The sequence below is a fragment of the Monodon monoceros genome, unplaced genomic scaffold (assembly GCF_005190385.1).
Source record: "Monodon monoceros isolate NGI ecotype Baffin Bay Population unplaced genomic scaffold, NGI_Narwhal_1 Super_Scaffold_3, whole genome shotgun sequence".
Classification (NCBI taxonomy): domain Eukaryota; kingdom Metazoa; phylum Chordata; class Mammalia; order Artiodactyla; family Monodontidae; genus Monodon; species Monodon monoceros.
In genome coordinates this window covers 28,421,754-28,434,294 of record NW_021703780.1, presented here as the reverse complement: position 1 = coordinate 28,434,294, position 12,541 = coordinate 28,421,754, and the positions used below count along the sequence as shown (strand labels likewise).

Below are 12,541 nucleotides of genomic sequence, written 5' to 3'. Positions count from 1 at the left end.
GCACATTATCATGTAGGGAGATGTGTAAGAACACAAACTCCATACACTGCGATGTGCTGTCCTTGAAAGGTTTTCTTCTTAGCCTTCCTTCTTTAAGGATGCCATAACCCTTTTAGATCATCAGCCAAAATTGAAGAAAACACTTGATTTTTCTACACATATTCTTTTATAAATTTTCTCAAACTTAAATAAATTGTGACGCTGGAGGAAAGAGTTTTAAAGGTTTGCAGGTGCCAAATGAATACACAGTATATATGTTTCGAATGTAGAGTTACTGGAAGTTTAAAAGATTTATCTTCAGGGATCTCACCTTGTTTTCTTGGAGATAGACATGCCTGAAAATTTATTTCTATCCTGATGGTGCCAAAGGCACTCACAGGAACAACAAAAAAAGTAAATCCAAGTAGCAAGATGGTAATACAGTTGCAACCATTAAACATGCACATGAAATAGAAAAATTAAAACCCGAGCAGAACTTTTAACTTAAGTTGCTGAAGCAGTAAGGACTAGTGGGGATTGGGGATGGGTATGTGCGTGGAGCTATGGATATGAGCTATCAAGAGGAAACAGAAAAAACTCAGTGGAGAGAAGAGCTTCACAGTACATTTTTTTTCTAGCCTAGACTCAACCTAGAATTTACGTTTTCCATGAAAAATCCAGGAAGTCCTCTTAAACCCCCTCCAAGAACAGCTGCAGAGGGTATTCACAGACTTTTGGAGCTGAGAAAGTTCATGTTTGTATCAGAAAGCCACTCTTTCAAATTTTCAACTTGTTTAGATTAGGGCATGTCTGAAAAGGAAAATAGCTAGCTAAAGGAATAGGAAGGTCATTGACTAAGTCAAAGTAAGTAAAGACGCAATGCCTTTGCATTCAACCTGAAATCAAGAGTCCTTTGCAATTAGTCCATTGGGCTTTGAAGCAGAAAGAATCCAGATCAGCCTGGGGAAATAACAATGTGTGGGATGTAGGAGTGAGTAAGAGACTAGAACCAGGGCAACCAAATGCCAGAGAAGTTGAATCAGAACTAGGACAGAGATTGTCCTATAGTAATTTTGCTAAGATATTACAGATACTTACATGAAAAGGGATGGGTAGTTAATGTTAAAATGTTTGTACAGTATTTCTACTTGACTAGCTATAAATATATTTAAGTTAACGGTCACAAATACTATAGAGGTAATTCCACACTGTAGGTTCAGTTTTTTGTTTTTTTTTTTTACACACCAGTTATTTACTTACATCTCTGAATCTTACATCTTCATCTACAAAACAAGGAAGAATAACATTTTTCCTAATAGATATTCTGAGGATAATTCAATTAGGGTTTAGTTATTTTTATTTATTTTTGTTTTCTTTGCGGTACGCGGGCCTCTCACTGTCGCGGCCTCTCCTGTTGCGGAGCACAGGCTCCGGACGCGCAGGCTCAGTGGCAATGGCTCACGGGCCCAGCCGCTCCGCGGCATGTGGGATCTTCCTGGACCGGGGCACGAACCCGTGTCCCCTGCATCGGCAGGCAGACTCTCAACCACTGCGCCACCAGGGAAGCCCGGTTTAGTTATTTTTAATGGTGTTTTCTCCCTTATAAAATTCTAAGTGGAAAAAAAAATCATTTCAAGTATTATAGCAGAGACTTTTAGTTTTCTTCTAGTATATCTCCCCTCTATTATAACAGAACCTTATCTACCTGCAGTTTTTACCTTGGCACATGGCTATATATATTAAATCTGAATTTTTTCATCCACTCTTACAACTAAGTATGACTACATGACTAAGTTCTGGGCAATGGAATATAAGAGGGGATGGTATGTTCAACTTCTGAGTCGGGATATGAACGGTTAGCTCCACCTGCTGGCTGGGCTGTGGATGAGGTGTGAGCCTTGATGGACCAGTCAGTCTAGGGCAAACCCCTAGTACTAGCAGGGAAAGAAGGAAGAAGAGCTCTTGGACTTGACTCTGTGAAGCTGGTATATCAGGCTTAGTATGCTGAAATGTGGCTCTTTATACTGGAATTATTTACTGCTGAGAGAAATAAGCTTTAATCATGTTTAAGCTGAACCTCAACTTATAACCAACTGAAATAGTTATTTGTTCATTCATTCATTGATCAAATTGATATTTTATGCATATCCTCTATCAGTCACTGTTCTAATGATACCAGGTCCCTGCTCTTAGTAGAGTAAGGGGCTTCAGACAATAAAGAAATAAAATGATATATGAGGCGGTATCTCATACGTATAAATGCTGTAAACAAAATGGCACACAGTAATCTAATAGAGAGATATTAGATGCACAGGGGAGCTACTTTTAATGAGTTAATTATGGACAGCCTCTGTGAGGAGATGACAGTTAGGATGAGATCAGAATGATAAGAAGGCATACATCAGAGATATTGTGGGTCCAGTTCAGGACCACCACAATAAAGTGAATATCACAATAAAGTGACACAAACTTTTTGCTTTCCCAGTGCAGTATAAAAGTTATGTTTATACTATACCGTAGTGTATTGTGTGCAATCGCATTATGTCTGAAGAAACAATTACATACCTTAATTAAAAAATACTCTATTCTTAAAAACTGCTAACCATCACCTGACAATGCAGGGTTGCCACAAGCCTTCAATTTGGAAAAAAATACCCCGAAATATCTGCAAAGTGCAATAAAACAAGGTATACCTGTAAACATCTAAATACATGGAAGAAGAGTGTTCCAGCAGAGGGGACCAGCATGTGCCATAGCCCCAAGTAAACAGTGAGCTTAGAATTGCTGAGGGATGCCAGAAAATAGCAAGCAAAAGGAAGTGTAGAAGCATCCAAGGTCAGAGAGACACACAGGTATCTGATCATATAGGATTTCGTAATAAGGGCGAGAAGTCTGCATTTTGATGGAATTGCAGCGGGCAGCTACTGCATGGCTTTAAGAAGGGCAGTGGTATACTCTGATTTTTAATCTATTTGAAAAAATGCTCTGTTGTAGAAACAGGAAATGGGTGTTACAAAACTAACGCCGTGTGTTCACCAAAACATGTTTTATTTTCCTCTTGGCCAGACAGGAAGACTACATTACCCAGTCTCCCTTGCAGGTGGGTGGGGCCACGTGACTGGCCTCTGTCCAATGGGATGTGGGTGGAATGGTGTAGGTCACTTTAAGGCCTCAACCTTGAAACTTCTCCTGTGAATCCCCATGAGTTCTTTCTTCCCCCATCTGCTCGTTGGATGCTGCACTTTGAAGACTTAAGTGATGGCAGAGTCTACTTGAAGGAACCAGATCCCTGAATGACTGCATGGAGCAGTCTCCTTGCTAGAAATCATCCTTTATTATGCTAAGCCACTGAAGTTTGAGTATTGTTTGCTGAAGCAGTCAGTTGAACCTGATTGCACAGACAGCTAGTGTGATAGTCTAAACAAGAAATGATAGTGGCTTGGACCAAAGGTAGCACTGGAGGTAGTGTGCAGTGACTGGATTTGGGATAAAACTGCAAAGTGGAGCAAACAGGACTGACTGATGGATGAGATGGAGATAAGAAGGATATGAACAACATTTTAAAAAATGACTCTTGAGGAGTTTTACCTGAGCAGTTGTGTAGCTTGTGATTTCATTAACTGTGGGGGTTGGGTGGGGAGACTTGGGGAGCGGCACGCGTATGTCGGGTGGGGCAGTCAAGCATTCTATTCTGCTTAGGATACATTCTTAGATACTTAGTTATACATCGAAATAGAAATGTTGGCTGCCTGAATCTGTATCCCAGAGAAGAGTGAAGGGCTAAAGATAAATTTTGGAATCATCATCCAGTGTGGACTAAATCAACATTTGTATTCACAATACTTGTCCACTGCATCGGTTGTTTCTCCTAAGCATGCCCACTCCTTACCAATGTCTTCTTATAAAGATACACACACCCCATCATATTAGAGAGGAACATTACAGAGATGTGAGCCTGGACAAGCAAGTAAACACAGTGTGAAGAATTTGACCATGGATAGACACATAGGCTTTTAGCTAAAATTCTCTTCCCAGGAAAATGATGGCAACCACCCAAGTGTCAAAGAAAAGAACAAGACAAGAGGACTGGGAATCTCTTAAGTACAGCTAAATAGATTCTGCTGATTGTTGTTGAAATTACAGGAAGCAGAAAGAAAAAAAGATGACCCCTGAAGTGTAATTCCATTTACCACACTGTCGGTTCAGGTCACTGAGACAAGATCTAAAATTGTCTGCTGCAAAAGTTAAACAAAGAGGCATAGTTTAAAAAAAACGGCTCGCATTTAAAGAAAAGATTATTACTGTCACCACTGTAAATTTGAGACAAGCTCTTTTGAAAAAAAATCATTTGTAGTCCCACTGCTCCAAGATAACTACTGTTAACTATTACACTTTTCCTTAACTATTCAGCAAATTTGTTTCTTTTTGGGGGGGGTTAATTTGATAAGAGAAAGTGCCACCCCTCTGCTTTAATTTACATTCCTTTAAATATTAGCACATAGCACATTTACCCCCCTATTTGCTACCTGGTGATATTTATCCTTTGTCAATAAACTGGTGATATCCCCGGGCTTTGTTTTCAATATCAACTTTTGTCTCTGTGTTAGAGACTATTATTTTTCTACCCAAATATCGATTCCCCCCTGTTTTAGAAGCCCCAGCTTTTAGCTGTGCTCAAGGACACTTGAAATAAGACATTTTCCAGCCTCCATCGTAGGAAGGTGTGGCCATGTGACTAAATTCTAGCCCATGGAATATTAGTGAAAATATAGTATATCAGGTTCCAGGAACTTTCTTTAAGAGGCTGTGATATGGAACCCTTATGTACTTCTTACATCTTAATGCTTAAAATGTGGATATGATGGCTGAATCTCTATCATGGACCTTGAGAACAAGGGCAGCCTCTGTAGCTGGCTGCCTGGTGGCACATGGGTTCCAACTGACCACACAGTCACTACACCAGCCTTGGATTGTCCACATCCAAACTTTTAAGTGAGAGAAGAACAGGTTTCTATTTTGTATAAGTTGCTATTTTACTGATTCCTGTTGCTCATAGCTAAGCCTAATCTTAACTAATATAGATATTGAATTCAACTTTTCATTTTCAAATGAATGTTAGTTTTGAGAGATTTCCTGAATGCCAGACAGTTGCTGGAAGAAATACATTTTTTGATTATTAAAGGTTTTTAATTTTTTTAATTTAAAATTTTTTTACATTGCAATACCAATTTTTTATTTTTCTCATAGACAATGCCTCCCTAATGCAAAAAAAGAAGGAATAAAAATTTGAAAAACACAAAATGTTACAATCATCCACAACCTCACCACCCAGAAATAACCCTCATTAACATTTTATTTTCTTCCTGTCTTTCTATGAAACATACATCGTTATCATTCAATACACACTCATTGCCTACTTTCTGCACTTACTGATATATTGTGGACATTTTTCCCTGCCATCCTTCTATACCATTATTTATAATGGCCGAATAGGAATCCAACAAATGGCTATGATATACACTTATTTTTAAAAATTTTCAGATTTTATCATCTTGATTTTATCCCTTGCCTCTGACTGTTCCTCTTTCATTTCTTTTCCTTTCTCCCCCTCCCCAGTCCTCTGTTTCTTCACCACCACTTTCCCACTCTGTATGTGTGTGTCTGTTTCCCTTCACCAGGGCCTCTGCTGGCTCAACTGGCCCCTTTGTAGGCATTAGAGAGAGGCAGTCCTCAAGGTAGCTGCAATTCCATTGGTTCATGACTTGGCAAAAGGGCAGATTGTGAGAATCAGGAAAAGGTACCCCTTCCTCCAGGTGGATCCAACCCCACACAGAGCATGTGGTTTGGCAGGTAGAATCTGGGCTGGTTTTCAATCCCTGCTTACTCCCTTGGCTGAGTGCCCTTATGCAATAAACTATATGCCCACGTTTAGAGCCAGCCAGTCCTTCACCGCAGGCTCAGCTTGTCTGCAACAGGACTCTGATAAAAATAAGTACACATGGGTCTCCTAGTTCAGAAAACAGTCATTTGGACTACGTAGCAAGTGTTACTCTTGTTACTGGTTTTCCAGCCTAATAGCTCTCTTTGCTTATCTTATTCCCGATGATAGTCAAGAGAACGGACTTGACGCCATGGGGAGGGGGAAGGGTAAGCTGGGACGACGTGAGAGAGTAGCATGGACATATATACACCATCAAATGTAAAATAGATAGCTAGTGGGAAGCAGCACATAGCACAGGGAGATCAGCTCGGTGCTTTGTGACCACCTAGAGGGGTGGGATAGGGAGGGTGGGACGGAGATGCAAGAGGGAGGGGATATGGGGATATATGTATACATATAGCTGATTCACTTTGTTATACAGCTGAAACTAACACAACATTGTAAAGCAATTATGCTCCAATAAAGATGCAAAAAAAAAAAAAAGAGTCCTACTGAGTTTCATTTATTGCCTTCATATATCTCCTTTGCTGATACTGTTTCTGGTAGCTTCTACCTGTGCTTGCCTATCTCGTTATTTATTTTGCTTTTCTTAGCTCTTAGTACATATTTGATTCTTTTAAAAATTTTTTTAAAATTATTTATTTATTTATTTCGGCTGTACTGCGTGGCCTGCGGGATCTTAGTTCCCTGAACAGGGATCAAACCCATGCCCCTTGCAGTGAAAGCGTGGAGTCTTAAACTCTGGACTGCCAGGAAAGTCCCCAATATTTGATTCTTATTGTCTCAATTTTCAGCTTCCTCTTGTGCTGATGTCTTAAGGACTGATGCTGGCCAAGGATGTAGAGGGGAACAGATGCAGAAATTAATTAACAGAAATTAATCAAATTTACTGAGTAGCCCATGAGCCATTAGTTAAATATTTTCAACACAGACATGATATTTTAAAATATTCTCCAAATTTAAAGTGTAAGGGGGAAAATCAAAATATTCCATAGAGAGATTCCTCTATGTGCTTTAGGAAATAGTCTTATTTTCTCTACAGGTTTTCTTCCTCCTAATTTCTGGGACTCAGTAATACATAATACACTGTATTTATTTATTTATTTTTTTAGAAATTCTAGTTGTCTTACTACCCTTCCCACCAATATAACCAAAGATCTCGTCCTTGCACAAGTTATAGCATTAAACACTTTTTATGTCTTGCTTTTCCAGAGTCCTCACATATAAATACAAACTTAACTTGCATGAAGCACAATGTAAACCAACCAAGACTGGCTCCATCTCTCTGTCATTTCCAACCAGATGCCCTTGGGGTTAAGAATGGAACTCCTGCTACTATTATTTTCCCCACTTGGTATAACCATACAGTGTTGTTCCTGTGCCCTTCATTTGATTCCTTTTCTAACCCCAATGCCAAGTGCATAGATGATGTCAAGTTTGAGATTTGTGTCATGTTAAACATGATGGTACCCATAAATCCATTGTAAATGGTATAGGCTCGTTGTTAGGTTTTCCTTGTTTTAACTTTTATTTGTTGGATAGAAAAATGAGCTTGAACACCTAAGAAAGCTTGATTGCAAAGGTAAAGAGGTTCCTTGGAATCAGCTCAGGGGAACGATGGAACGATGTCACTTCAGTACTCTTGGCACGAGTTCCCTGTCCCAGCCAAGGGATCCTTTGAAATCCTCTGATTTCTGAATGACGCTTTGCAGTGCTGGGCTGAAGGTTATCACTAACAAAGAGTGAATGGAGAACAAAAAACTATGTCTAGATAGAGCTCCCCTTGGCATTTCCAGTTCTAACTGACACTGCCCTCAATATTCCTACCTGTGTAGGCTCTGTAGCTTCCCTGCTGAATCCTTTATTCTCTGACTGATTTCTACATGAAGTACAATATCGCCATCACTATCACTAGCCTGTTCTTCTGAGCCTTGTCCTCTCCTGAGCTGCTGCCTCATGTGCTCAGCCAGATGGTTGGTCTAGGCCACTCTTGGTCGGTACTGTCCTGGCCAGCTTGATGGGGTCCTGACTATGTGGAAAAGCCCAGAGAGAGGAAACCCACTTCAGAATGAGCATGAGAGGAAGTGAAGGAGAAAGAGGAGGATGCCTAATAGGCTGTTTCAGATTCTTACCAAAGTGAAGATTAAGATGGCTTTGAAACTCAGTGGTACAGAGGCACTCAAACTGAGGGAGGATGCTTGGAGGTGAAGCCAAGTGGATGGATCCAGGAGTGAATCTTAGCCTGCTACTTGCTTTTGAGTATGTTGGGCTGGTTTAACCCCACGAGTCTCAGTTACCCCATCTGTAAAGTGAAGGTCATGACATCTCCCTTATAGATTTGGGAGGATTATAGGAGATAAGGTATGTGACCCACTTAGCATAGTGCCTGGCCCATAACATGCATTCTGTAACTGGTATTTCGAAAGAACAGGTCAAAGAACCCTGTAAGGATTTTTTACTGAGGTTTGCTCAAAAACAGCTGAGAGCAGATTGTAATGTTCCTAAGTAAAGAACACAAATACAATCCTTTACCTCTAAGTTTTTCTTTCTTTCCTTTTACTTGCTTAATTCAAACCTCTGCTCAAATGTTGCCTCCTCAGAGAAAAGCCCTCTGACCACCCCATGGAAAATAGCACTTCCCTTCAGTTTCTTTTCCTTTATCTGGATTTTTCTGTACAGTACTTGTAACCAGACATCATATTATATATGTTTTTTATTACTGATGGTGATGGTTTCCTTCACCAGCGTCAAAGCTTCATGAGGAAAGAGACTTTGTTTGGTTTATTGCTGTAACCCTAGTACCCAGAAAAATATCTGGAACAAAAAAGGCATTAAATGAATATTTGTTGAGTTATGATGAATCACTTTTCCTACTTCCTGTTTATAAATATATTGTTTTTATGGTGAATATCTGCAGCTACATATAGACAGAAGTAGAGGTATGACTGGCAGGGTATTTTCCCAGTTTTCCTGCCCATGAAAATTATTCTCTAATATGTGGCACCAACTCGTGATCAAGTCAAACGGCCTGTTCCCCAAGGACCTGACAAGTCCCTTTTGGACTTTCTGTAACCCTAAAAGAAAGCCAGAAGCTTCACGACCCCTTCATATTTTGCCAGTCTCATCCCTCACAGCCCAGGACCTGTGTCAACCTCCACAGTGTGGGAAATTCACAAGAGTTTGTGACGTTCTCTGTTGGCTTGCTTTCAGTCACTCTTTCCTTCCCAAGAAATTTGCGCAGTTTTTTTCCTTCCTGTCAGATGCAGCACTGCTGTTTAGCTTGCTTTCAGTCTCAGGGATTACTCATCAGGGATTGTTCCCCAACTTGCTCCCAGTTGAACAGGCCTCTTTAATTTCATTGTTATTCATCTGAGCAAAGAACAGGTTCTGGGGATTGATTATTGGAGCTTCCCGCACTAATGAGCAATGTGCTGCTCAGAGGCTGCCTCTGCCTGGGGGCCGGCAGGAGGGTCTTCCGGGAGCGCTGCCTAGGACCCCTGCTCATCTTCCTCCTTCTGTCGAGGCCAGCGAACACCAAATACCATGCTGCTGCATTCAAGGGGCCTGGGGCTCAACTCACCCACATTAGGAAAGGACATCTGAACGATGTCCTCATCTCAGTACTGCAACTATAATTGTGTAGAATCCTTGACAAGGTGTTGGCCAGAAAGTCACCTCCTGGAGGTGAGGATGAAAGGTGAGTGCTCTGGGTTGACAGTGGCCAATGGGCAGATGTCTCTCTTGATGCTGGGAAACTTCAATTTTTAAAATATAGTCTATCAGTTATATATGTTTATGTGTATATAATGTTTTCTTCAAAGAGCTTAATGGTGTACAATATATTACCCTAAAGGGATACAACTGGTTTTGAAAACAGCTACTTCTTTGATAAAAAAGTAAGATATAACTATTCTTTATTTCTTAAATAAAGATACTATCATAGATACTATCAGAGATAGTGTCTCTGATTTTGTGTAACTTAAATCCCGTAGAAAGAGAGAGCTAGACTAGGTTATCTATAAGATACTTTATGCATCTCTGTTAAAGGTGTGTGAACCTTGGACAGACACTATCAGCTTGACCTGAGATCCTGTTAGAAATGCGGCGACTCAGGCCCCATCCAAGATCAATTGGGTCAGAATTTGAATTTTAACCTGCTCCCCGACAATTCACATGCACGTTACATGTTGTGAAGCACTGATCTTCAGCTCTAATATTTTGAGATTCTAAGATTATATTTCCTAGGTTAAATAATATAATTATCTAAACGCAAACAATAGCAGGCAGTGGAAAGAACATAGATCTGAATTTGGATGTCAGCTCCATCACTAATAATCTTCGGGAAAATAGTCTACCTTCAGTTTTCTAATTTGTAATGTGGAGAAAATAACACCTGCCTTCGGGTAGATGTGGGGATTAAAAGTGACACATGTAAAGCACGTGCAATGTCTGGCACCCAAGCCTGATAACAATTATTATTAATTAATTTAAATCTACATAGGGGATTCTTAAAACTTTTTTACTCATTTCTGTGGAAAGCCAATAGCATTGTCCATCCAATAAGTTTCCTCTAGATTGCCCATCAATGGGCCACCTGGGGTTGGAGGGCCCTTTACCGCCCAGAGGGGAGGCAACACCCAGTTTAACTTCTTATGGGGCCAGGGATCCCTAAGCTCTGCAGGGGTCGGAAGCCATCATTTCCCAGGACTATCCTAAAGAGCTGGCACCTAAGCTCAGCTACTTCGATCCTAAGCCCAACACGTTTATGTACCCTCTATCCCCCACCTCACACTCCCCCCTATAAAAAAGGGAGAACTAAGGGGTTATTATCCAAAATATACAAACAACTCACACAACTTAACATCAAAAAAACCAAACAACCCAGTTAAAAAATGGGCAGAAGACCTGAATAGACATTTTTCCAAAGAAGACATACAGATGGCCAACAGGTACATGAAAAGATGCTCACATCATTAATCATCAGAGAAATGTAAATCAAAACCACAGTGAGGTATCGCCTCACACCTGTCAGAATGGCTGTCACTAAAAAGAACAGGAATAACAAATGTGGGTGAGGGCGTGGAGAAAAGGGAGCCCATATACATTGTTGGTGGAATGTAAATTGGTACAGCCCCTGTGGAAAACAGTACTGAGGTTCTTCAAAAAACTAAAAATAGAACTACCATATGATCCAGGAATTCCACTCCTGGATATATATCTGAAGAAAATGAAACACTAATTCGAAAAGATATATGCACCCCAATAGCAGCATTATTTACAGTAGCTAAGATATGGAAGCCATCTAAGTGTCCATCAGCAGATGAATGGATAAAGAAGAGAATATTAGAATATTACTCAGCCATAAAAAAAGAATGAAATCATGCCATTTGCAGCAACATGGATGGACTTGGAGGGTATTAAGCTTAGTGAAATAAGTCAGACAGAGAAAGACAAATACTGTATGATATCATGTTTATGTGGAATCTAAAAAATAAACTAGTAAATATAACAAAAAAGTAATATACTCACAGATATAGAGAACAAACTAGTGATTACCAGTTGGGAGAGGGACAGGGGGAGGGACAAGATAGAGTAGGTAAGAGGTACAAACTACTGTGTATGAAATAAATAAGCTACAAGGATATATTATACAGCACAGGGAATATAACCAATATTTTATAATAACTGTAAATGGAATATAACTTTTAAAAATTGTAAATCACTATGCCATATATCTGAAAATATTGCAAATCAACTATACCTCAATACAAAATAAAAAATAAAAAGGGAGAACTATGGGGGCAGGAGCAATTTGTGGGGATGAGTTATCTCCCTGTGGCCTTTCTGCAGGATACTGAGATAGCAGGGAACTCATTCACTGCTGGTCCTTTTGTCCATGAGTTCTGGCTTGCTCCAAGTAATGCTACTCACACTTACCTGAGCCCTTGGTTCAATACTATTTGGGTTAAGAATAAAGAGTGACAGATAAAACAGCCACCTTTGCAGGCTCAGCAGCCATGGCTCACAGGCCCAGCCACTCCGCAGCATGTGGGATCTTCCCGGACCGGGGCACGAACCCGTGTCCCTTGCATCGGCAGGCGGGCTCTGCCACCTTTTAATCTAAGTGGTATAAGATGTTATGATGTAGAAACCAGAACTGGACCACATATAAAAAAGTAGCAGGAGAAGAACAATCCACCAGGAGCTGAGGCTTGGGGTCTAATTCTGTGTATACAATTATTTGACTCATCTCTTCTAGTACATTTTATAAATCCAGGACTTGGATTTTGTATTTGTTAAAATGAGAATACTGGATCAAATTATTTTTCCACTTTAAAAGTCAATGATTTCTTTCTACCTTCCTCTTTTCTTTCTTTTCTTTCTTTCTTTCATTCTTTCTTTTTCCTTCTTTCTCTCTCTCTCTTTCTTTCTCTCTCTCTGTCTCTCTCTCTGTCTCTTTCTCTCTCTCCTTTCTTTCTTTCATCTCATATGAATTGAGACGAAAAATCCATGGATTTTTTTGAGAATTTATAGATTTCATCATCATCTTTTATATTATCACCATAAACGACTTAGATGAAGAGATTTTTATTTGTTATTATTATTTTTCCCCTCCTTCTC

At 39.9% G+C, this 12,541-nt stretch overlaps 1 protein-coding gene across 2 annotated transcripts in view; it reads right to left on the bottom strand.

The window, feature by feature from the left end:
- Positions 1 to 12,541, bottom strand: part of LOC114907483 (patched domain-containing protein 4) — a 174,103-nt gene that overhangs the window by 37,218 nt on the left and 124,344 nt on the right. The window lies entirely within an intron of this gene.